Below are 25,100 nucleotides of genomic sequence, written 5' to 3' on the forward strand. Positions count from 1 at the left end.
CGTTGGCTCTAACGGTCGTTGAGCCAAGAGGGGGAGTCTTGGCCAAAATCAGAGCAATTCAATTGAAAACATTTGTAAAATGTCTCGCTGTTGTATGTTGCAGAGAGAGAAAATCTCTTTGAATACTGGAAAAATGAAGAATCTAATGATTTTGCTTGAGCAAAGTAGTTGGAAGAGTACTTAAAATGGATGAAATTAAGCCTACTTAGCACTATTTGTAGTATGAATTATGGTATTTCTTCAAGTGCAACCCTGTAAGCTCTTTGGCTGTCCCTATATGAGTCCCTGGCACGACGACGACGACGACAGCAGCTACAGCTAGAGGAACATGCAACTGCAACGGCAACCCCGGCCCAACATTGGCAACTGTAGCATTGTGGACCAAGTTAAGAAGTCACACAGAGAGACCCAGAGAGTCGCTCGCGGAGCAAAGAGCCATATGTCAAGGGGTCAATGCTGATTTTTGTGATTTCCTCCTGCAGCAGTTTGCTGCCGTAAAATTTGTTAGCAAAACGTTTGGAATTGCTTAAATGTCAGCTCCGTTGAGCGGCCTAATGGTGACATTTCTTTCAGGAACGGAATCGGGATCGGCTGCAGTCCAAATTAGCAATGCAGGCCGGCTCTTAATAGAGTCAAAGTTGATCGCTTTTCGACTCCTTTTTCTTTTCCTTTGCCTTTGCATTTGCATTTGCATTTGGCGTGATGCATGATCCGACTGTCATATTAATTAAAGTCGAATGACACGGGACCCCCACACACAGGACCCCCATGATTCATCCAGGGGACTTTCAGTTGGTTTTTTCTTAATTTTGATTGCATTTTGATGCACTCAGACCGAGAGACTGAGACTAAGACTGCGACTGCGACTGCGACTGCGACTGCTTCGATTTGCATTGCTCTGAGTCAGCATCTGCACGCTCTCGGTCATTGATTGAAAGATCGATCGCTTAGACAAAAGCCCCCCAAATGAATTTCCATCCCCAACTCCAGAGGCAGCTCCAGCTCCATCTAGAGTCTTCAGTCCCGATCCCAGACCCGGCCGCATCATTGTCTTGCCAAATGGAGCAGGGGCCTTGTCAAGATTCTCAAAATGCAAATGCAGAATGCTTTTGCCAGAGAGCCAACTGACTTGGCTGGTTGTTTCCTTTGATTTCGTTTCAAATTTTTGTATTGGTTTATTTTTGCCTTTCTTTCATTGCGGCTCATTGGGTCGTCTGTCATTGGCTTTGATTAAATTGGCTCAAAAGTTGTTAGCCAGTTTGCACAACCAGGGCTGGAGAAGGCATAGGATTCGAGCGATGATTCAAGCTAAAGATCGTTTGGAAATTGTCTTAAAATTGAGTCATCAGCTATGAATGGCAACAGAAACTCCTGGAAACTTAATTCTTATTGAAATTGAAGTCCTCAAAAAATTCTAAAGACAAATATGTTTAACAACCTTTTTGGTTCATTTGAAACATATATTTTGTTTTGGAAATCTGAAAAATGCGAATGTAAAAATATAATATAAACAAACCAGTATTCGAAAGCATATTTTGTAGTAGGAAAATTTAATATAATAATATGTTAAAACAAGAAAAAATATCTAACTTTGGAAAGTCAAACTTTACATATCCTTGGAGTTTTCAATCGAATTAAGGGAAGCAATCGGAAATCGATCATACCTAAACTTTCCATTCTTTAAATCGATAAAATATATATGACAATTTTTTCGACAAATCAGAGTTTTTAAAACTCATAACTATGCCAAAAATCAATTCATTTTAACTCGGATAGTTTTCCTATGTAAGTTTTTATTAGGTTACAATGTCTGTATACTCAATTTATGATTTATAAGATTTTAAATTTTTCATGAATTTTTGAAAATTTTCACGATGTAAAATTTTGAAAAAAAAAATCTATTTTTTTTTATATTCCCGGACATGGCTAGATCGATTCCCCTGTCGATGCTGCTCAAGAATATATATGATTTATAGGGTCGGAAATGACTTCTTTGTTGCTTTTCAAGCTCCTGACTAAAATTGTAATACCTTGTAAGGCTATCAGTTTATCGAATATTTATTGATTTATTCAACAGATTTCCAACCGCAAAGCCTTGATAATTAGTTTATCAAACTGGCAATTTGGCAAATTGATTTGAAAATGAAAACCTCTTTCAACTTTTGGCCAGCCCTGGCTAAATTGTTATCGCTTCACTTTACCGTTTGGCCAAATCGAAATGCAAATTATGATGATCTCTGCTAAATTGCTGAAATTGAACTCCTGCTGGGAGGCCTTTTTTGTGTGCGCTTGGAATAATTAGTTTGGATGCATGTTGGTTGGCAGCAATAAAAAGAGCCAGGAGTTTACAGAATTTGTAACCAACTATTTAGCAAACAAAACTTTCGCCGGACTTTTATTGCAGGATCCGGGTTTTCGAGTTTTCCAGCTGCTGCGCTGCCCCCGAGCCTGCCAAGTCAGCGAGCATGCCTGGTTCTTTGCTTTGCAGAAAAAAAGGACATGCGGGTTGCCAAAAAATAATATGCAAATCTAATTAGTAAATTATTTGAAGCGTGAAATTGAAAAATGATTTTGTTTTGTCTGTCTGCTCTCTGTTCTGTGCTGCGTGTGCCCTGCGAGAAGGTCCGGCCAAAGTCCAGTCCCAATCCCGTTTACGGACAAGAGCCCCAAACCCCATCCATCCGGGATCCAGGTCCGCTTTATGCAAAATTTTTTAAATGCGCTCAGCTGTGAGTGCTCAGATACGTAGAATGCAGATGCAGATGGAAAAAGGTTTGCTGCAGCGGACAAAAAACGCCTCTGGACATTCAGCTTCAACAGTTTTCGTTAATTTAAATGCAACTAAAGTATTGCATTTGAATAAATACCTGTGATTGTAATACAAATTGACAGAGAAATATTAAGATTTCTATTCTTTATTTTTATATAATGTTTATATAATGTTTACGAACAACAAAGGTTCTGTGAACAGACAAAAATTCTATTTAATATTAAGATTCTCAACAAAATCAGCAGCAATCTGTAGGCTGTACATCACCACTTCTAAATATAACTTATTTTCATTTCTTAAAATATCTAAGGCAATAAGAATTTACTTTTAAAACAAAAATTACCCCCAAAATTGCTTTAAAAATGATTTCCCTTCCGTCATTTTATGAAGAGCGAAAAACTTGTGCAAAAATGTTAATTTTTTACTGCTGCCTTTTCGAGGTGACGACAGTCGAGTAAAATTAAGGCAATTTTCAAATTGAATTCGCATTTATGAATAACAATTGCCGGCAACTGATGATCAACAATTGCAATTGCAAACTGCGAACTACAAACTGCAGACTGCAACTGCAACTTCAACTTGGCAGCTTGCAACATGCGCCCACGTGAAGTGGAGCTGCTGCTGATCCAGAGGAGAGGCGGTAGGCAGCTCCCAGCTCCAGCTTCGGTGACAGCAAATTGGTCTATTTTCCAAATGTATTCGCTTCCTTGTGCTCGCATCTCCGGTATTGCGATATATACCAGCATCGGACCCCCTTCACGTGGGCCGGGTAACAGCGGCAGCCTAAACGCCGTTGTTGTGCGCACAATTCATGTCGCCAAATCATCATCAAAAGGAGCAGCAGCAGCAGCAGCAGCAGCAGCAGCAACAGGAGCAGCAGCAGCATCACCATCGTAATCACCAGCACAGACCCCTTTAGAATCATCATCATCGTGACTATACGCAGACGGAGTTTCATCTGGAGCTCCCAATCCCCATCCTCGCATCTGCATCTGCATCCCCACACTCCATTTTGGCGTCATCATTGCTGTTGTCGCCATCGTATATCATGCACAATTGTCGCTCGCCTGCGCTCGCCGGGGCCGGGCAACAATTGCGGAGGAGATGACAACATAAACAATCCTAAATGTAATCCAACAGTATCATCAAGTCGAGCGCAGGGTAGCGGCATGGGGCACGGGATCGACCCCCAGACAACTGTTCCACGGTGCCCAAAAATATGATTGCATACAAATCAGGCGGCGTTGCTCGCCAGAATGACATTGCACAGTGGTCTTTAATGGGATTTACTAGTATTTTTCTTTTAAAATTAAATTATCTAGAGGTTCTTCAAAAGAAATCCTTCTTATTTCTTCACATGTTAACATTTTTTCAAACAGGAAATGTAATGAAATTAACTTATTTGAATGCAAATGCTATAGGAAGTGTGGCAATGTTTAAGCAAATAAATTATAGATAAATCACGGTCACTTTGTACAGTATTTTTATTATGTAATATGGCAAATAATATATCATTTTTTATAGATATTATGTTTTATATTCATTTTAACAATCTCATTATTCAGTAAGATCTTATATCTTTAAAGCATTGGTAATACCTTTGATGGCCAAGCCTTGTAGTCACTTTGGAGATGATTTTCTTCTTGCAAGAACTTATGATTGCACACAAGAAAATTTCATGGTAATAACCTTAATTTCCTTAAGCTTTGTCCCACTGTACAGTGGCCACTTGGCAGGCAGGCGTGCATTATGCGAAATTCAAATGCCTGACGGCATATTTCACAGCTGTCGCCCGGCTAGCAAAACTTTTCGCAGCCGCCACTGGCGTCGTCGTCGTCATCATCATCATCACCATGGTCCATGGTCCTCTCCTGGTTGCTCCATTCTTGGCTCTGGGGTTCTCGGTTCGCTATTCTCGATTCTCGATTCGGAGTTTTCCGTTCTGCAATGCAATCTGCTTGCTGCAGGCGGCTGCTGGCGCGTTGACACTCTCGCGGCACTTCTGCGGGTGCAACGGGGCGTATGGGGAATTGGTGCTGTAAAAAGCACTCGAATTCGTGGGTTAGGGTATAGCTATTCCCCTCGAATCGGACAAATGTCCATAGGGGTGCTTCACTGGGTTGTAGGTGCTAGAAAGTTCTATAAGATGTTGCTGTTTAATTGGGATAAGGAAGCCCTTATTCCATACATCTCTTATAAAGAATCATTTGATATTTTGTATTCATAATATGATGAATGTGATATACTCTTTTTGTAGACCCTTGGCATTGAGTTCCCCTACTTGAATCTGCATAAATACCACACACGGACAGAAATTGCACGCAAATTTCATGAGCATCGCCTGCTTCAGATGCAGTTGCCAGTTGCAGTTGTTGTCGCTGAATTTTGATTTAGTTACGCAGCATAATGCATGAATTTGGAAGTTGGGAATGCGATACATTTGCCAAGGGGGGCTCCCTGAAGGGGAAACCGGGATCTGTGGATGCATTAATTGAAAATTGCGCGCTGTGAGGCGTTTATGCCGCACTGCATCTGCTTGGTTGGCTGCTCCGCCCGCTCATTACACGTACCCTGACATGATATGCATATGATATTCGTCGCCTGGCTGCACCCGGCAACTCCGCCGGATGATGGCTGACTGCCTGCGTTCCTCCTTGACTCGGGGGCAGCGCAGATGATACACAGAGCATCAACACTTAATTTCAATTGTCAAGCGACAGCCCACACTCTGCCGGATATACGCTTGCCAATGTCATATTTAATTATACTAACTCAATTTGCTGTAACCGTGCGGTTGGCCCAGTGCTGGCTTTAAGTGCCAGTGGTGGGCTGATGGGCTGTTAGCCGGTTTCTGGATCTGGAGACCTGGGTGGGCCCTTGGAGGGTATTTCAAAAGTCAAACGGCGAATCGCCGGCATGGCACTGCTTAAAAATAAGCACGAAATGGAGGAAATTTATAATGAACGATTGATGGATACTCTTTCAATAAAACTAAATGTATTACAAATATATCCTAAAGAAGAAACTATGTGTTAAGCATATTTCCTTTCAAACTTGATTTGAAAATTATTTAAAAAATGTATTCTATTTGTATATCTTCGAATTCATTTACTTAACACTCTAAACTATCATTAAAAATATACAGAAATCTTAAAATAAATTGAATTGCCAACTTAATGGAATAGTCTAAGCTTCCCGCCCGGCGGCACTTCCCTGTGTGTGTGTGAAATGTGTCCGCGTGTAAAATAAATGAGGAAAAGACATTAAAGAAAGTCATTAATATGCAACAGCAGACTGTCAGGCGGTAACGGACTGAAGACGGAAAAGTCACTGGGACAATCCGACGGCAGCTGTCCGGACAGCAAGGGCAGCATCTACTCGGATATGGATACCGAGGAGGAGGACGAGGAGGAGGAGCTGTGATGCTGTGACGCTGCGACGCGGCAGAGTATCAATTACTTGAGAAAAATTACTTGTCCATCTTCCGGCGAACCACACCGAACGCGTGTGTGTTCTGTCGGCAATGATCAAAGTGTGTAAGTATATTGGGAAAAACCGCTCGAAAAACGTATGAATTTTCGTGTGTGTACGAAGGTGTGTTACGATGTGGCACACTGGCGGCCCCAAAGGAAGTCTTAATTTCCTCCGGGTAAACGTGGCCATTTGTCGTCGTCGTTCGGCTAAATGCTCCTCCATTCATTCATGGCCCTCAATCCTCCTCCTCCCCTCCCCCCCTTTCGGAAACGCGATGTGGGGCGGTTCATTTTTTAAGCCTCGTGTTTTGTGTTATATATTTTGCACTTCTAAGACATACATTTTATGGCGACTGCGGCCCATAAATATGCACTAGTACCACCACAAGAGGAAGCGAAGGAGTCACCCCGTTCGAGTCACAGCTCGAGGAGTTCTGGTTGGGCCAAGATTAGCGTGTGTCTTTATAAAACGAAGCTCTTAACAGTCTTAATCTTTTATTAGAGGAAATACTAATGTATCCTAATGGTTTTTCATAATTCTTTTTAGTCGTAAAAATCAGAATTTCATTGATTGTTTTGTATGCTTAAAGAGGGTGCTATTAAGTATTGCAGATTTCTTTCTATGTATTTAAGCACTTACCAAGTTATTAGGCTCTTTTAAATGCTAGTTTTCTTATTGTCTTTATTAATTCAAATCTTATTTAAGTTTGTCTATATATTTGTGTAATAGGTATCCCCAAGTCTAGTCTTTTACTTCACCTTAGCCTCATCCCAACTAGTTTTATCTGCTGACGTTGACTCAATGTCGAAGCCAAAGTCAAGACAACGAAGCTCGGACTCTCAATCCAACTACGAATCCAAATCCAAGTCTGACTCTGACTCTGACTCTGACTCTGAGTCTGTGTGTCCCTCAGTGCTCTGGGCTCAATGAAAATGTCATCCTGCTGTGTTCCAGTTACTTGGCCCCATGCATTCGCGATTGCCTCGATTGTGTGACTGGGCGATGTATCTTTTGGCGGCCCGCTGCTCCTTGGCTCGATATTGGAACGGTTTATGGTTTTTAGCAACGCACAGGAGGAGGTGGAGTCGGAGTCGGAGTTGGAGTCGGAGTCGGAGTTGGTGTCCACGGGGATACTTACTTATATACGAGTGTAGTGTGTCTAGGCTGGGGCTAAACTTGATTTGATTTTTCTTATCGTTTTGCGTTCGGTTTGTTGCATTTTTGGAAGGCAATTCTCCTCCACCCCTTCAAGTGCACTTGTGCAGTGCGTGGCTTTGGAACGTTCGACTTTGAGTGCGAGTGCTGGTATCTATAACTGCAAATCTTGAACGTGCCTCGGTACACACATACACACGCAAACACACACTATATATACACTATTCAGAGCCCAGAGATATGTATGTACATCCCGGAGAAGGCGGCCAAGACGCACATGCTCCACAAAGATTAAGCCAAAATCGTATATCAGGCGCGGTCTTATTGCGCATATGGCCATGTTGTGATTTGTATGGGCAAAGCGTGTGCACTCGGAGAAAAATATAGTTTGATATATATACAGATTTATCAACCTTATAAAAACTAACTTAGAAAGTCTTTGGCTTAGTTATGAAGTTTTTAGTCAGATTTACATGATTTTTTGGTCTCATTAGATGTCTAAAAAGCTAATTATTCCCACAAATCATTTGAAGGTAATTATATGTTCCAATTATCTGTATTTCCTATTCAAACCTCCAATCAAAAGCTTAAGTTCATAAACGAATATCATAATAAACTATAGTTTTTTTCAGCTCATTGTTTATATAACTTTCAGTGCATCAAACCGGCTCAATCCCCTCTGTAAGGCCCTCCCATATTCCATATCCAAGATCCCATATTCTATATGCCAGTCCGCCGCCACTCGCATATTGGGTGGCATGGCAAACATTAATAATGTCAAAATTGAGACACTCGAAATGAATTCTGTGTCGCTTGTAATTAAAGAGCAGCGCTTGCGGTTATAAATTTCTAACATACTTTTTTCAAAACTGCCTTCCCCCCCAGGAAACACTTGAAACACACACAGAGAAGTAAATCGAAGAATGGCTCAAAGGCTCTGCAAGTTGACTTTCTTTTTTATACATTTTTCTATTTTCTTGGTCGGTTTTTTACGCATCGACGATTGAATTGTCCGTTGAGCAAACAGAAGACTTACACAACTTTGTTTGTTTGTGCATTATGATGGTATTTCTTTCATTCTTCCGAGTGGCATTTTTTCCCCCTTGTCTTGTCTCCGAAAACCACATTTGTCAAAAGGCGAATTTTCTCCACTTGACGGCACACGTCCCCTGAGCTTGTGGGTCACACGTGTCAAAGGTGGGCACTTTGCCGGGGATTCCCATTTGTCCAGGGGCCTCGTCCCGCTCGATTCACAATTTCCAGCTCGTACACACACTCACTCTCAATCGGGCCTGACTAATCGAGCATTCAGTTTTTTAATGAAAGCGTATTAATATGACGCTAAGTAAACTCCCAACGCCTGGGCATTTGTTACCCGAATATATATTTCTATTTCTTGCAGTCCGTTTAATATTTGTTGTCTATTTTTATAAGCCCCGGTTGACAAGTGAAACATGGTGCGTGGAAATTGGTCAGTAAATACATATGTTGCTCCAATGCCTCATCGACTTTCGCTTTGTTGGGTCCATAGAAAATGAAATGGAAACAAGAGATATTTAATCTGATAAAGAGGGTTAGCTGGAGAGCCGTGCTTTGTCCTAGAGAAAGTCAATGGATTGGCTAAAGAAAAGATTATCTGTAAAGAACAAGAAGCAATAGATAAAAACTTTACTTTTTATGGCCTTTTTCTGTAATTAAAATTTGGTATATTATATAAAATAAACAAATAAGAGCTGGGAAATCTTCCAAATATCTTCTTAAGCTCCATTTTCATTTGTAAATAATAAACATAATCACGATTTTAGTGATTAATTTAACCCTTGCAGCACTTGGGGGGAATTAGTCACCGAATCGCTGAGCAGAAGCTCCCTTATCTATCCATCTGGTAGCCAGAGAGGACGCATCGAAGGCTCGCTGGCAAATAGAAACCAATGCAAACATCCAAGTAAATATCACAAGATTGCCAGGAGTAAACACAGAGGCAGGGGGAACGGACCAGCAGAACCCAGAACTTGGAGACTGGACCCAAAACCTTGAATCTCTCTTCGGGGGCCCCCGTCGCAGGCGCATAACATAAACATAACTTTGGGCTCGGGCTTAATGCCAACGATTTGCGGTCCGATTAGGCCAAAATGATGCATCACATGGCATCGAAGGGGGAGACTGGGGCGCGGTCACTGCTTCCATATCCAAACCATATAACCAAACTGGACCCATAGACACACGCAGCGCGAGTTAAGTATGCGCACCGTGGGCACACTGGAAACGCAGCAGATGGCTGATAAGGAAACCCCAAGGAAGCGAAAGGAAAGCAAACCAAGGCATTTTCATAGTTAGTTTTGCCTATTTTCAAGGAAACTCGCTCACATAAGGGCCTGGCCGGTCCAGGCCGAGGCAATCTGCGTAAGAAATGCAGCAGCAACACTCTATGCACTCTACTTATGCTGAGCAAATAGCAATTGCTGTTGTTGTTCTTCATCAAGTTGCTGCTGCTGCTGCTGTTGCTGTTGCAGTAAAGCCAAACACAACTATGAATAATCCAAAATTTGCAAATACACCGAGCACGTTGCGGATTGCTGGCATCTTCAGAGGCAACAGCAACAGCAGCAGCAGCAGCATCAGCTTTTGAATGCTGCGAATCTCTGCCACTTTATCTCGGTGGTTTCTCATTTTTCTGCTATCCGCATCCAGCCATTCCATCTCATGCCCAGAATATTTTCACCATTGCTCAGCACTTGAGTGAGTAGTTTTGGTTAGCAGCCTTAAATACTACACGGGAAAGAAAAGTCCAGGTGAAATACAGAAAAGTATTATATATCTTTGAGACACCATTAAAGAACTTCTTGTGAGTCAGTCTTTTTACTTCGTTAAGATTGTGATGTAATGTTATATATTCTTATTTTTTTTGTTTAAACATTTGTTTGTATTTTTATTTGCTTCTGTGTAAAACCAGCAACTGCAACAGCAGCAACATCAGCCGCTTTTGTTCATCCAGATTTCACTGATAAGCATTTAAATGAGGCTCTGTTCTTGGTCTGGTCGCTTGTTGTTTTGGTCTTTGGTCTATGGGTGCTCATGGTGCTCAGCATCATCTCCAGCTCCGGCTCCAGCTCCGGCTACAGCTCCCAGCTTTATCCAATCTTGTACATACAGATAGATGTGCGTATTATACAAATATTGCACTACTTTAGTTATGGATTTGTGTAACTAGGATGCAACCTTGGCAACATATAAAACAGTTGCTTCTGTGTGTGCGAGTGGCTGGAAAATAGTTGCCACAGTGGGATGGATCTGAAAGAATGGGAAATGAAGAGATTTTCTGAATAAAATTTGAACAAAAAAATGGGTTTAATCAAATAAAATGATGCATTACATTTTAGATAGGTTGAAAACAAATAAAAAATAGGTGAATAGATTAAGTTACGAACAATAGAAAAACGTACTTATTATTCTACATTAATTTATAAAGGGACTTGACCAGCTTAAAAGCTTAATAAACAATAACACAATATGTAGGCTGAAACAATTAACAATAATCACCAACTAGTGGCTTTTAAAAAAAATCTTTTATGACCGCGCTCTTTGCAATAAAATAAGTCCACGCTAAAAAGTAATTTTGCCATGAATTCCAGTATATTAAATAACCGAAATTGCCCGGTAAGCTCTTAGTTCCTATGAAAGATGTCCATGGCGGAGGAGCGATTCTTGCAAGTCCCCAACCCACGGCATTGTCCACGTTCCAAGGAAAGCGGTGGCGGCCAGCAGAAGGCACTGGCACTGGCACTGGTACTGGCAGAGAGGCACAGACATTCATTGCCCACTTCTAAGTAAAGAAATCGAAACCGGCCAACAATAAAATACGAAGCTGGGGAAAATCAGTGCGCCTCCGTGCCTCCGGGCGATGGATGCGATGCTGTGCAGACTGCCAACAAATGGGAAATTCCTTGGTATTTAGTGCAGCGGCAGCAACAAATGCACTTACGACTGATATTATGATTATTATTACGGCCAAGACCACAAGTCCAGTGCCAGGACCAGGACCTGGACCAGGCAAGGACTGGTCGGTCCAAAAAAAAAAACAAAAACAAAAACAAAGACAATAAATCTGCAGCAGCTTCTTTTCAGCGGCAAATGAAAATGTTTGAAAGCGAATGCTGCAGCAGGAGCATCAGCAGGAGGAGATTCTTTCAGGAGGAGAATCGCTCGAGGTGCTCAGATGCATACCAGCTGATAAGGAGGAATATCTCATATTTTCTTCTGTGCTTCTTTTTTTTGTTGTTGTTTTGTTTTGTTTTGTTTCACTCCTGCCTACTTCCAGTTTCTTGGCCCTCTTCGCTTAAGTGCAGTAAGTAAGCCCTTAAAAGTAGTGCAGGTTAATGCACTTGAAGAAAAATGAAAGGTAGTGATTGTTTAATCTCTTAAATTTTGAACACAAGTTTCAAGCTGAAATGTTATAAATTGGTTATTTTTAAGGCTAGAAAATATGTTTGCAAGAAGAAAACATAGATGACTAACTACCAAAGAGCCTAAGATAGGAGAATCTAAAGATACAATTAATAACTACTTGCCAGTATTAAAGTAGTACCATAATTACCTTTAATTATATGAGAAACTAAGAGTCAAACTTTCATTTACAAAAAACATTTAATTAAACCTTAAACTAGATATAAATTTGTAGGTTTAAATGCTTTCCAAGATATTATAAAAAACTTTTCAAATGAAGTGTATTTCTTTTGATGTTGCTGGCATTGTAGCTGCTGTGCTGTTGCAGGTTGCCAGTTGCAAGTCGCAAGTTGCGAGTTGCCAGTTCCAAGCTGCAACTCGGAGTCGTGGCGTTTTTGCAAGCGCGTTATCGCTGAACAGCCGCATAAATAATGCGGCTTAAAGAGCAGGTTGACGCCTACAAAAAACAAAAGGCGACTCTTGGCCAAGAACAAGTCGCTCCCATTCCCAGTCTTTCGATCCCAATCCCTTGACCATACCGTTTTTGGTTACCTCGGGTAACCCTAAGTAGTTGTTACATTTTGGAATTTGTTGAAGTTCCCAGTTCCGGGCGGTGATTAAGTTGGCCATCGTATGGCACTCTGTTCAATAACTTTTTTCGCTGAAAAATAATTGCAGCTCACCTGCTTGTTATTTATAACTCTGGCAGTGTGGCTTTGGCACTCTGTGATTTCAATTAAAATGTCCGGCTAGCGCGCATATAAAAAGCTCGCACAGAGTGCTCTGCAGATTGGGATGCACTTTTACCTGTACCAAAAGTGGCATAAAAAGCGTCTGTGCAAAATGGAAGTGTGGCTGCATCTTTGCTAAGTAAGCAGCGCAGGCAGAGCACAATTTTTTTATGACAATTTCTCCTCTTGGCCAGGTTGGCGCTTCCGTTGCCCACAGCAGCAGATGCAGCAGCAGCAGCAGCAGCAGCACTAGGCCCGTTTCTACTCTTGGCCAGAGAGCAATTATACCTGGGCAACAAAATAAAAAAAAATATATGAAAAAGATGGAAAAACAACGAACAAGACCAGCAACAACAGATATTTTACGAGGCAGCATTTCGAACTCCATTAGCCGCAGAGTTATGAAAGTTTTATTGCCAGTCAACTGGCTCTGGTCGCTCCTCCTCCTGCTGCAAGTCCAGTTCCAGGTCCAGCTCCAACTCCAGCTCCAGCTCCAACTCCTACTCCTACTCGATTCTGTAAAAGAAGTCATTGGCATGGCGATGAGCCGGGATGGAATTGGTTGGGGATGGATGGCATTGGGGCTATCTCCTGGCATGCATCTAACTGCACATACACATGTTTTGTGCGATATTTGGAGTCCTCCTTTAAAGCCAATGTCTGGCTATGTATTTTATATATTTTATGTTATTTACGGATGACCAATGAAATATAGTTTTTCCTGAAATTAATTTGAATATTTAAGCAAGGAATTATAGCTTTTGTCAACAACATGGAATATGTATGCATAATAAATAATTCCTCTTTGGGAATTTCTTTACACTTTCAAGGTGTTTTTATTTTTTAAGGAAAATATTTTAAATGAAAGACTAACATTTAAAACTTTTTAGTTTATATTCAAGCATTAATTTGGCGAGTTAGTGTGTTTTCTTATCTCTGCAAATATTTAATTGGCATTTAATTGCCAAGACAGAAACTGGGAGGAAACTAAATCAGCAAAGTGAACTCTTTCCGTTTCATGGAAACAATGAAAACAGAGTAAATTACCAGCTATTTATTTTAGCAAAGTTCATTTAACTCCTGTCCGCCAGCCAAAAATGCAACAGGTCATTGTGAGCGTGGGGAAAAGGCATTGCCAAAAAAAAAGTAAAAAACACTAACAAGGCAGCCAGACAAATAATTTGTACAGCAAAAGATAAACAGCAGAAGAAAAAATGCGATTCTCAAACATTGTCTGGGCTTGGGCCAAAAGGGAATCGTTTTTGTTTTTCGTTTCAAATGGCGATTTCTTGCCCGCCAGTTTTTATGGCGAAACTGCAAAGTTTAGTTTAACGTGCGGTTATGTGCAGCAATTAAAAGTCACAAGGCAGACATAAACATTCCGCAGCCCCGACAACCCACACAAGAAATGCGAGTACAAAAGAAAATTCAACTAGTTCTAGTGGCTAAAAAAAGAAAATATTGTTACGAGCTGTTGATGATAAAAGACCCAAGGGCTGGGGAGGCGAATAAAAAGTATTTTCTGCTCAGAGAAAGAAAATTTGTTTCAATTTTGAAAGCCCCAAAAATGCGCAGAAATGTATGCTGCATCAAATATTGCATTGCATACTTCTAGAGGCCTTCTAAATGGAGTTTCAATCAATAAATGTTTTAATCTTAAACTAAACTGATGATTGTAATTTAAATTAAAATTAAGCCTACAAGCAGAACATTATATTTCTTAAATATCATAATATATTTATGTACTAAAAACTTGAAATAAAATTACCCTATTTGATCTATTTCTGCTTTTTCCTGTGTACTTGCGGCGGCGTTTGTTTTATGACTTAATTAGAAACTACAGATCTGAGATCCGCTTAGATTGTTTGTCAAATCAGCGTGAACCATAACGGTGTTCTTTCGGGGTCCTCAAACACCTTTCTCAGTGCTCAGTTCGCCGCGGTAATTCGTAATTATGCACGCGACACATGTTCCCGCAAAACACTATTGCAAAAAAAAAAAACAAAAAAATAAATAAGAAATGCCGGCAGTCTTAGGAACCTGCAAGTATGTAGCTCCTTCCTGGAGGTGACCATGGGTTAGTCGGCTTGTCTCATTATCATTACAATAATCACTCGACGACGGTGTCGGTGGCGTCGACGGGGCTGCTGACGTTGATACCGATCAGCGAACAGCCAAGAGCCCAGCCAAGGCATCATTATCAGCGTTAACTATCCTCATCATCGTCATGGTAAAAATACTGGAAAAATTCCCCACTCTATACACCTAAGGGAGAAATAGTGGTACTTGAAAATATAAATATTTGTAAGCTTTAAATTCAACTAATTTGGGTATAATGCAGTTTTTGCTAGCGGTTACTATTCTTCTATTCTTGGCTTATTTTATAATTGTAAGGAATAATTATAATTAATATTGAAGCATTTATTGTGTAGTGCTATTATTTTCACTGCACCTGTACTCATGATTATTACGAGGGAAACAAAGCCACGCCCTCTGACTTAGTGGCGTCACCTTGGAGGATGAAGCTTCCAGTCCAGACATTCACCAAAGGAGTTGTCTTTTGGTTCCTAAAACCAGAAGAGGTACTTACTGGTCATAGATACTTACTGTTCAGAGTTACTTACTGCTCATGGTTACTTGCTGATCATATTTAATTACTGGCCATAGTTAATTAGTGATCATAGTTCTTCAAGTCGTCCGATTGTTCCTATGTCAGCTATATATACGTATACATATAGTCCACCGATTCGCCATGCTCCGAATTATATTCTAGTAAAATTATATAGAAGAATAACTCCATAGTTTTATTCAAATAGCTTAAATTTGTTCCAAAACTAATCTCGCACATTTGTGCATATGATTCTCAACTAGTTCTAACATCTCTGGAACGAAGTGACTTCTGCCGGCCATGTCTCCGCCAAGTGTTGTGTTACAAAAGTTGCAAGTCATTGTTAATTAGTGCTCAAAGTTAGTAACTGATCATACATACGTAGTGGTCATAGATACTTAATTGCCATAGACACTTACTTGTCATAGATTCTTCCTGTTCAGAGTTACTTACTGGTCATAGATACTTAGTGTTCAGAGTTACTTACTGTTCATAGTTACTTGCTGATCATATTTAATTACTGGCCACAGTTAATTACTGATCATAGTTCAATAAATCATCTGATTATTCCTTTATCAGCTATATATATATATATATAAAGTCCTCCGATTCGCCATGCTCCGAATTATATTCTAGTAAAATTATATAGAAGAATAACTCCATCGTTTCATTCAAATTTGTTCCAAAACAAATCTCGCACATCTGTGCATATGATTCTCAACTAGTTCTACCATCCCTGGAACGAAGTGACTTCTGCCGGCCATATCTCAGCGAAGTGTTGTGTTACAAAAGTTGCAAGTCATTGTTTATTAGTGTTCAAAGTTAATAACTGATCATACTTAATTATCATAGATACTTAATTGCCATAGGCACTTACTTGTCATAGATTCTTACTGGTCATAGATATTTTATTACTGGCCATAGTTAATTACTGATCATAGTTCAATAAATCGTCCGATTTTTCCTATGTCAGCTATATATATGTATACATATAGTCCACCGATTCGCCATGCTCCGAATTATATATTAGTAAAATTATATAGAAGAATAACTCCATAGATTCATTCAAATAGCTTAAATTTGTTCCAAAACAAATCTCGCACATCTGTGTATATGATTCTCAACTAGTTCTAACATCTCTGGAACGAAGTGACTTCTGCCGGCCATGTCACAACGAAGTTTTGTTACAAAAGTTGCAAGTCATTGTTTATTAGTGTTCAAAGTAAATAACTGATTATACTTAATTATCATAGATACTTACTTGTCATAGATACTTACTGTTCAGAGTTACTTACTGCTCATAGTTACATGCTGATCATATTTAATTAATTTAATCGTCCGATTGTTCCTATGTCAGCTATATATATGTATACATATAGTCCACCGATTCGCCATGCTCCGAATTATATTCTAGTAGAATTATATAAAAGAATAACTCCATAGTTTCATTCAAATAGCTTAAATTTGTTCATGATTCTCAACTAGTTCTAACATCTCCGGAACGAAGTTACTTCTGCCGGCCATGTCACAGCGAAGTGTTGTGTTTCAAAAGTTGCAAGTCATTGATTATTAGTTGTCAAAGTTGGTAACTGTTAGTTAGTAATATTAATAAAATTTATGAGTAGGGGAATTCAAAATTCGAGGACAAGACAAACCTTTCTATTTTCTGGAACTCAAAAAATTAAGCCGATAATAAGACCATAATTCATAAATATATCCATTACATTAAAGAATAATTTAGCTCAGTAATTGATGTTGATGAAAAAGGCTTTATAAATACATTTTGATATTAAAACTCCATTTCCCCTTCAGGTAGCTAAAAACAATTTCTTTGCAAAACATTTTCCATAAATTCTCTTATAAAATATGTATAAGCTGCTTTCTTTAAACTTTCTAATGACCAGTCCTTGTCTCTCGCTTTCTTCAGCTGCTCGAAATGAAAGGTTAACAGATTTAAGGGTCTTTCTTTTCCTTTTCGGCCACGAAACTAAAACTAAACACTTGTCGCCGTCATCTTGCACAGTCGTCGTGGTCGGAGTTGCCTTGGAAATCAGAAAAGTTTAGCAAGTTTTTCATTCCGAGAGTTGCTTTTCACAATTTTCTTTCGTGTTGTTTGTCTCTTCCGCTCCGAGCAGCCGGAGAGCTTAAAGGGAAATTTTAATTAAACTATTCATGCGGCTGTTCGGTTAAGAATAGGAATGGGAGCAGCAGCCAGGAGACGAGGTTGTGTGTAACAGCTGCCAGACATAAGTACAGACACTTTTCAAGTGCGTACTTTCTAATTTTCACTGCAACACGCAGCTCGGCAAACAAACAAACGAGCAACAAGACAATGCAAAAAAACAGTGGCAGGCTTATTTACCCAAGGAGAGCTCCAAAGACAGGCAGCTTTGACTTGGTGCACTGAGGGGAAAATTCTACACATTGGTTATATGAGAATGTTTATTTAATATATATATGTGTAAAAATAAATAATAAAAATTATGAATATAAACAATAAAGCTCATATTAAAGCAATGGCTTTCTTTTATCGGCTGCTTAGATGAATTAAAAAAATGATGTTGGGATTGTTATAAATACTTAAACGATATTTACAAAGTAAAACCTTTTGAAATCTTAAATATTATAGCAATTGCGTTATATATTAGGATATTCTGTAGTAGAAAAAGCAGGATATTGTGTTCAAGATAGTTTTAAAAGCTGTCTTAAAATATTTAAAAAGGCCAAGATAAGTAATCGAGTGAATTAAAGACAAATAATTGGTACTAATTTGTACATGTTTCTTTATTTTTATAAAACATTTTCTTTATAATTATTTATTAAATTATTTTATTAATTTTAAATGTATATTTATAGTAACATCCTCAGTATTTCCTACCAGTGTATTGTTGTGACTTTTGCCCATGACTGGTGGGCGTCTCGGCATTGGTTATTGTGTCTCGTCTCTGAGCTGCTTAGTGGCGGCTCCTCCACCCTCAACTCCTCCACTCCTGGCGGCTCCTGCTGCTGGTGGTGGTGGTGGTGGTGGTGTTGTCTTCTCGGCGAGATTTCAATGTCGAGACACTGTCTTCTCTCTGTCTTCTCCTCCGTTGTCGTGGGCAACAAGTGCAGACGCCTCTGTCAGGGAGCTGCAAAAGTTGGGTTTATCTCAACAGGCAGGCATTACATGTGTATGTGGCAAACGGTCTGAAATGCATATTACCGGCATGTGTATGCTCCTGGCTTGTTATCCTTCATAATAATTAGTTCAAGTACAGTTTGGATAGAACAAATTACATACGTTTGCTGCATAATACCCACTTTAGTTGAAGGGGTTAAAAGGGTCTTGCTTACCTCTTGGCAGTACCTTTTGTGTAATGAAAGTATTGTGTTTTGTGGCAATAAAGGAGAGAATAACTGGTGTTTAAATAATATAAAATAAAGAATTTCTTTAATATAAATAACTTCAATCTTTCTTCTTTACAAAATCAATACCGTTTTTTTAATAAAGCAATTAAGTTCAATCTCTGCCCCAAAAAAATGTGTAGATCTTTCTTTACGTAACCGCAAATGTGAATAAAACATTTTCTGTTTTTTATTCAGCAAAACAAAAAAAAATCTTGTAAAACCGCAGGCCTCATTATAAGAGGCGTTAAAAACATTTAACACAATCAGATCCCAGAGCATTCCAACTATAAATCAATAAAGCTGAAAACGCTTTTTCCACATGTTTTTTTTTTTTTTGTTTTTGGATAGTGCCAAGATGCCCACTGTTTATGACACTAACAAATGGCAAATTGTAATAAAAGGCAGCTGGAATAGGAACAACTAGATGGGTTGGCCTACAAATTACACTCGGAGAATGTAGAACAAGTCCCGAAAGAGTTCTCCGCCGGAAACTTTACGATGGAATGGGGCTCTGCAATGTGTTTTTGGACCACTACAAAATTATGTTTTTTCGGTTTTACGAGAGATAACAAATTTTTATTGATGCCGGGAGGCAGGGTGGAGCAGGCATCCAGCCAAGGAGAGCCCTTTCAGTGGGCCGAAGGCCGCGGGGTTCAAAATGTCAAGCTATATACAGTGGAAAATGGGGAACCGACAACGAAATCGAATGGCTATATGTACTCTTTAATGTGTATAAATACACAAAGAAAAATTATAGCAGTTTGAAATATTACAAAATAATATATTGAAATATCTAACCATGCTTTTTTCATATATAACTTAATAGTTCGTGTAAGGCAGGAAAAGTGTAAAAACAAAAATTGTTGAGAGAAGGAATCAATCAGTTGTTTAAATCGATATTAATCGATATTTGGTATGACAATTTTCCGACAAATCAAAGATTTGAAAACTCATAACAAATCCAAAAATTCATTAATTTCAATTCGGAAAGCGTTCCTGTGGTAGTTTTTATAAGATTAATAAATCTGCATACTGAATATAACATTTTAAGAAATTATAATTTTCGTCTTTTTTTTTTATTTTAACGATGTGACCCCTTATAAAATTTTGAAAAAAATTGTAAATTTTTATTTCTGCAAGAGATGGCTAGGACGATTCCCCTGTTGATTTTGATCAAGAATATATATGATTTATAGGGTCGGAAATGATTCCTTCTTTGGATTTCAAGCTTCTGATTAAACTATGATACCCTGCAAGGGTATAAAAATGCAGCATTCATTTCAATATGGATATTAACCAAAAAATCCGTTCAGTGTATTCAAGGGAACTCTTACAACATTTACAATATTTCAATATGCAAGTCGAAATCGAAGCAAAGTGCTGATAACGATTTCCGCTTTGTTGGGCTCCCCTTAATGACTTCATCTCGAAAACGTTTTGTTCAGCTCTTAACTTTTTATTTATTTGGTTTTTTTTTTGCCGTTTTGTTGCCGATAAGCGTTGACACCATTAAAAATTAAAAAATGTATATATATTTTTTCATCGACTGCTGCTGCTGCTCCAATTATAATTTCCATCGGAATGGGAACCGGCGATGGGGGCATCATTCATTTGCATTTTTCCCAAACTCAGACTCGGACTTGAACTGGGCTTTGTCCCGCGGCGACTGCTATCAACGCACAAGTGACAAACTGGAAATTTATGATTTGAAAGTGTGTCGCCAGAGCCTTCAACTCTTGCAGCGGAGTGTCAATGCAATAAACACTTTGGCGGGGACACGTTGCATGTGTCACCAGCAGCAGCAGCAGCATCCCCATTGTCGTCGTCTTGGTCGTGCCTCGGGCACTTAGATAAGACCTGCCCCAAACTGGCCCGGACCTTTGTGAGTGCCTCTCACTTCGCACATCTCAGTTCCCAGACTACAAATTGTCCACCGAATGTGCATTCCAAATGTCTGTAAGCGTCTTATTTGCTTGCAATCAAATAAATTTGGTTGTATCTGTTAATGGGTATGACTCTCTAGGGCTGCAAACTACACCATTATGCTTGGCCAAATAAAGTAGATTCAATTTTAGTTATATCCATTCGATTTGGTATGATTTTAATGCCAAAATTTATAAATATTAGGTTAAGGAAAAGTGCCAAAATAAATATAATCCTTGATTTGTTTGGGATCGATGCATCCCTAAGCCGCACATCCTCTAAATTGGCCTCACACAAAGTGCGGTTTAAGTAGCCCGGTCTCACAGCAGTTGACAACTGCAAAATGTTGATGATGACTTAATCTTGGCAGGCTTGCACAGCACACAGCTGCATCTCTCCTGCCCCATCTTGGGGCTTGCAACTCCAGAACAACTGCAGAGACCGCGGCCAGTAGCTGTGTTGGCAAGAGTGGCATTCTTGGAGCCATACTGCCATGGCCATTACCAGACGCCATTTGGCTGCCGCATCTCCTGGCTTAACGAGTGTGTGTATTCCTCCTGCCCTCCAGTCGGCTCCACTGTTGCACTGCTCTGCTCCTCCCCGGCAGTCAACAGTTAATCTGCAATTTTATTATAATTTGATTTTTTAATGCTCAGCGAGCAATGCGCGCGCTTCTTGGCTCGTTATATCCCAATGTCTGTGTGTCTGTCTCTAGCCGGGAGAGTTATGCTTTCTTTTAGCCAGAGTCGACGTTTTACGATGCGTTCTACATTGTAGCTACCAACCGTCCCGGCCTGGCTATCAACTATCGAGGCGGCCGCTAAATAATGCACATTTTAATATTCGGCGGCAAGGAAAACTAATTTTTTTTGTATTTCGTTTATTGTTTGGAGTACCGTAGTGGAGCTCAAATGGCATATGAAATGTTTCCGCCTCGACGACGTTCGTGTTTTAATAAAAACATAAACAACACACAACAGCCCAGTTGCCAGTTGTTCAGTTCAGTTCAACTCACATTGGCATAAATATGGATGCGGCAATATGGGTATATGGTCTGCCACGGGCACCGTTCTGAATTTATGCAAAAATATGTTGTTTTTTTTTCCCCCCCGAACATTTTTCCCACAACAATCAATCAAAAATCAAGTGACATTCTAAACGGCGGCAGTACAGGAACAGGCAGACCAAAAAATTGTGATTTTAAATTGCTGGAGGGACGGAGGACCCGAGTTTGGTCAGTTCGTCATTCGGTCAGTCATGTGTAAGCTGCTGTGGGACCTATGGGATCCTGGTCAAAGGAGAATTGGCCATTAGCATATGCGGCTTAAGGCAGAGAGATGGGGCACTCGAAGAGTTTGTGGGTTCCTATAGTTCCCAAAAGCCAAAGCACCTTTTTGAAGTTACTTTTTGCTGCTAGAAATGAAGTTATTGTAATAATATTATGCATTCTTTAAGGAAATATAGTTTTTAAATATATTAAATTTGGAAAACATTAAAAGGTTTTAACAAGTTTAACCTCTTATCACTTTTTAAGCTTTTAATTTTAATGGAATACAAAATTTATTATAATTCAATTCGATTAAATGGTTATCCTATTATGTGTTCCTGTGATTTAATATACATCTGTTCTTAGTTATGCTAAAAGTATTGTTTTTTTTAAATGCCTTAAAAAAAACCTTATTAATTAGAATTCGATCAAAATGGAATATAATTTCCTTACCATCTTTGTTATCCTAATAATATCTTTCAAGATACTTTACGTAACGATAACCTTAAAATTCCCCTAAAAAAACCTTAAATTCAACCTTCCGTAGATTCTCATAATATTTTTTGTATCTAATATTTTTCCCCATGGAACATTTATGACGTTTCACAAAACAATTCACATTTATAACTTGTAATATTTCAATCAAAATGTTGCTGCTTTTCAGCCAACAGAACACAACCCCTTCTCCGTCAGTGTTATTCCCCAATCAATTTTCACTATTCCTGCCAAGATGTTGAAGTGCAAAACCCATTGACTTTGACTCGCGGCCAATCTTGGAGTCTCGTCAAAACGGCATTCTGACGTGAATATACAAAAAACTCCTTTTCTTTCCTTTCGCTCCGCCAGGCTCTGAGTCTCCAAATTGGATTCTGAGCCGGGGTTCTGCCTCTGCCGGGTATGATGCATCCTTATTGCCAACTTTTTCGAAGGCATTACGACGACAGGCAAGTTTTAAGGCGGGTGTTGTTACTTCCTCTCCGCCAAAAAAAAAAACCAAACAAATGCTCAAACTGAAAATTCTGAAATGCAATTTGCTGTTATTTTGCCTGCTCGCTGATTTGTTGGCTGGCTTCTGTTTTGTCGTTTTGCTGCAATGTCGCCTCTTTTGTTTTAACAAATTCAATTGTATTATGCAACAGCTGCCGCGTATCTAAAACTTAAATTTATACAAATATGCAGTACATGAAGCCCAGAGCCGAGAGCTGAGCTCCTCGATTCCCTTAGCCGGTAGCATTTATTGCGGGCATCAATAAAGTTATGTAAACACAGGCACTCATACACGACCGACCAAACGCTTTTCGATCCATTTTACATATGCAACATTTTAGGTTTTTTCTTCATTTCACCGACCCCTGAGCGACCACACCGCCGGCCAGATAGGCATTCAGTTTGTCAGTCAGTCAGTCAGTCTGCCATTTAGTCAGTCAGTCAGTCAGTCCTTCAGCCAGTTTTGCAGGGAAGCAGTCAGGCGGCGAGTGAAATTTACATGAAGTACATCATTGTTCAGCGTTGTCAAGCGCGCAAAATTTGTATGAATGAATGCAGCAGAAGCAGTGGCAAAAATACACAAAAACAACGTTTTTACAATGGGTTTTTGGAAGGACTACATGACTTTTAGATACTCTTGAATTTAAAGGGTTGATTTCATATAGTTATTTCCAGTAAATGTCCGAAACCTTATAATGATCAAAGAAATGTAGAAATATTGGTTAAGTTTTTGGGGAATAATAGATCACATACAGTATGTTTTTTAGTTACAATTTATATATATCAAGGTATATTCAATTTTTCAAAATGATATTGATATATTTTTGTTCATATATTATATTATAGTTCTGCCCTAGAAATATTTGCATAAATCACTAAAAATCAAAGAATATAGAATACATTTGAAAAGGATTAAACAATTTACAAATATATTATAGAGATTAATCATTATATATGTACTCTTTAACGAAGTTATTACGTAGTTTCCTTATAACATCCTGAAGTCCCTGTAAAGTATGCAATGCTTTTGACCAAATAAGTCACGTGCATCCTATAGTTCTCTTTTTAGAGAACTCCCGATTGCCGAACGACATTTGATAGTTGGCATTCCTCCTGCGGGCAAGTGCATTCATAAATCGTTACTTTTGCTACCTTTTTGGCCATATACATGGTGTGGCTGGCTATTGTTGCATGCCGAGAACAAAACGAGCACACACAACAAAGGCGACTCTGGACAGGGCCAGATTGGGTCTTGGGTCTGGGGTTTGACTGGGCTTACCGTCAGAGCAGAAAGGCAGTCAGTCAGTCAGTCTCTCGCTCGGCCGGCATTTGCATATGTTTCCTGTGACTTTTGACGATTATATGATTTTTCTGCTCTTTACACGAAGCTGGGCTTTAGTTTTTATTTCGTTTTCGGCTGCCTGCCACTTGCGCAACAGAGCTGCTGCTGCTGCTGCTGCTGCTGCGGCAACTTCAACTCTGCAACTGCAACTGCAACTGTGGCAGACGCGTTGCATAAAAATAAATCTCCGCACAGAATAGAAACACGCTCGGACCTTAGCTCCTCCACGGAGTAGCTGTGGAAATGGAAATGGAAATGGTGTCTCTCCCCCGGTAGAGTGCAAAGCCCTGGAGATTTACGTGCAATTCAACAGTTTTATGACTTTACCATCTTTATACTGCACTCGCATATATATAATTCCTCTCTCGTCTCTTTGGTTTTTATTTCATGTATTTCAATCCCGGCTCTTGGCCCGTCGAGAATGCTTTTTTTGGCTTGTTACCACGGACTTGCCAAGTTTTGCTTTTGCTCAAATAATAACAAGAGCTGAGTACGGGTGTATTTTGCAATTTGTGGTGATTTTTCTGAGATAATTGATCGAACTAATTTGCATAGTTGTTAAGAGATTTTCTCTATATTCGGAAAATTTAGGTATTTTTATAAAAAAAAAGGAAAATAATTGAGCAAACTAATGGGGAACATCATTTTAAAGACCTATCACAAGGTGTTATATCATTAAAATAAATAATTATTTATAAATTCCTTCTCTTAGCTATTTTTTAATTTATTTAAAACTCAACAAAAACTCTTATTAATTTGATAGAAAACCATTTGTCAACAAATTATCATCTCAAAGCGAATGTTTCCAACTCAACTCAAGTCCACTGACCATACAAGTATCTAGGAAATTAATGGTAATTTTTCGTTCATTCAGGCAAAAGTCTATTCAATGGTTTTCAGTGAATAAGTAAGATGCCGAAGATGCCCCGTCGATTTTTGAGGTAGATTCCGAAATGAAACTGCGACTTGAGACTGTTTAAGGCAAAGCCGGGGTGACAACCAATTAAATAACC

The 25,100-nt window shown here is 39.3% G+C and overlaps 1 protein-coding gene across 2 annotated transcripts in view; it reads right to left on the bottom strand.

The window, feature by feature from the left end:
- Nucleotides 1–17,940: 17,940 nt before the first annotated feature.
- LOC110181801 (dynein regulatory complex protein 8) overlaps nucleotides 17,941–25,100 on the bottom strand; it is a 308,724-nt gene continuing 301,564 nt past the window's right edge. For both annotated transcript variants that reach the window (XR_015270660.1, XR_015270659.1), the window contains one exon: nucleotides 17,941–18,309. The gene's annotated coding sequence lies outside the window, so the exon portion shown is untranslated. The remainder of the gene's footprint in view (nucleotides 18,310–25,100) is intronic.

Source organism: Drosophila serrata, unplaced genomic scaffold, assembly GCF_035046125.1.
Source record: "Drosophila serrata isolate PLE 108 unplaced genomic scaffold, ASM3504612v1 contig_184, whole genome shotgun sequence".
Lineage (NCBI taxonomy): Eukaryota > Metazoa > Arthropoda > Insecta > Diptera > Drosophilidae > Drosophila > Drosophila serrata.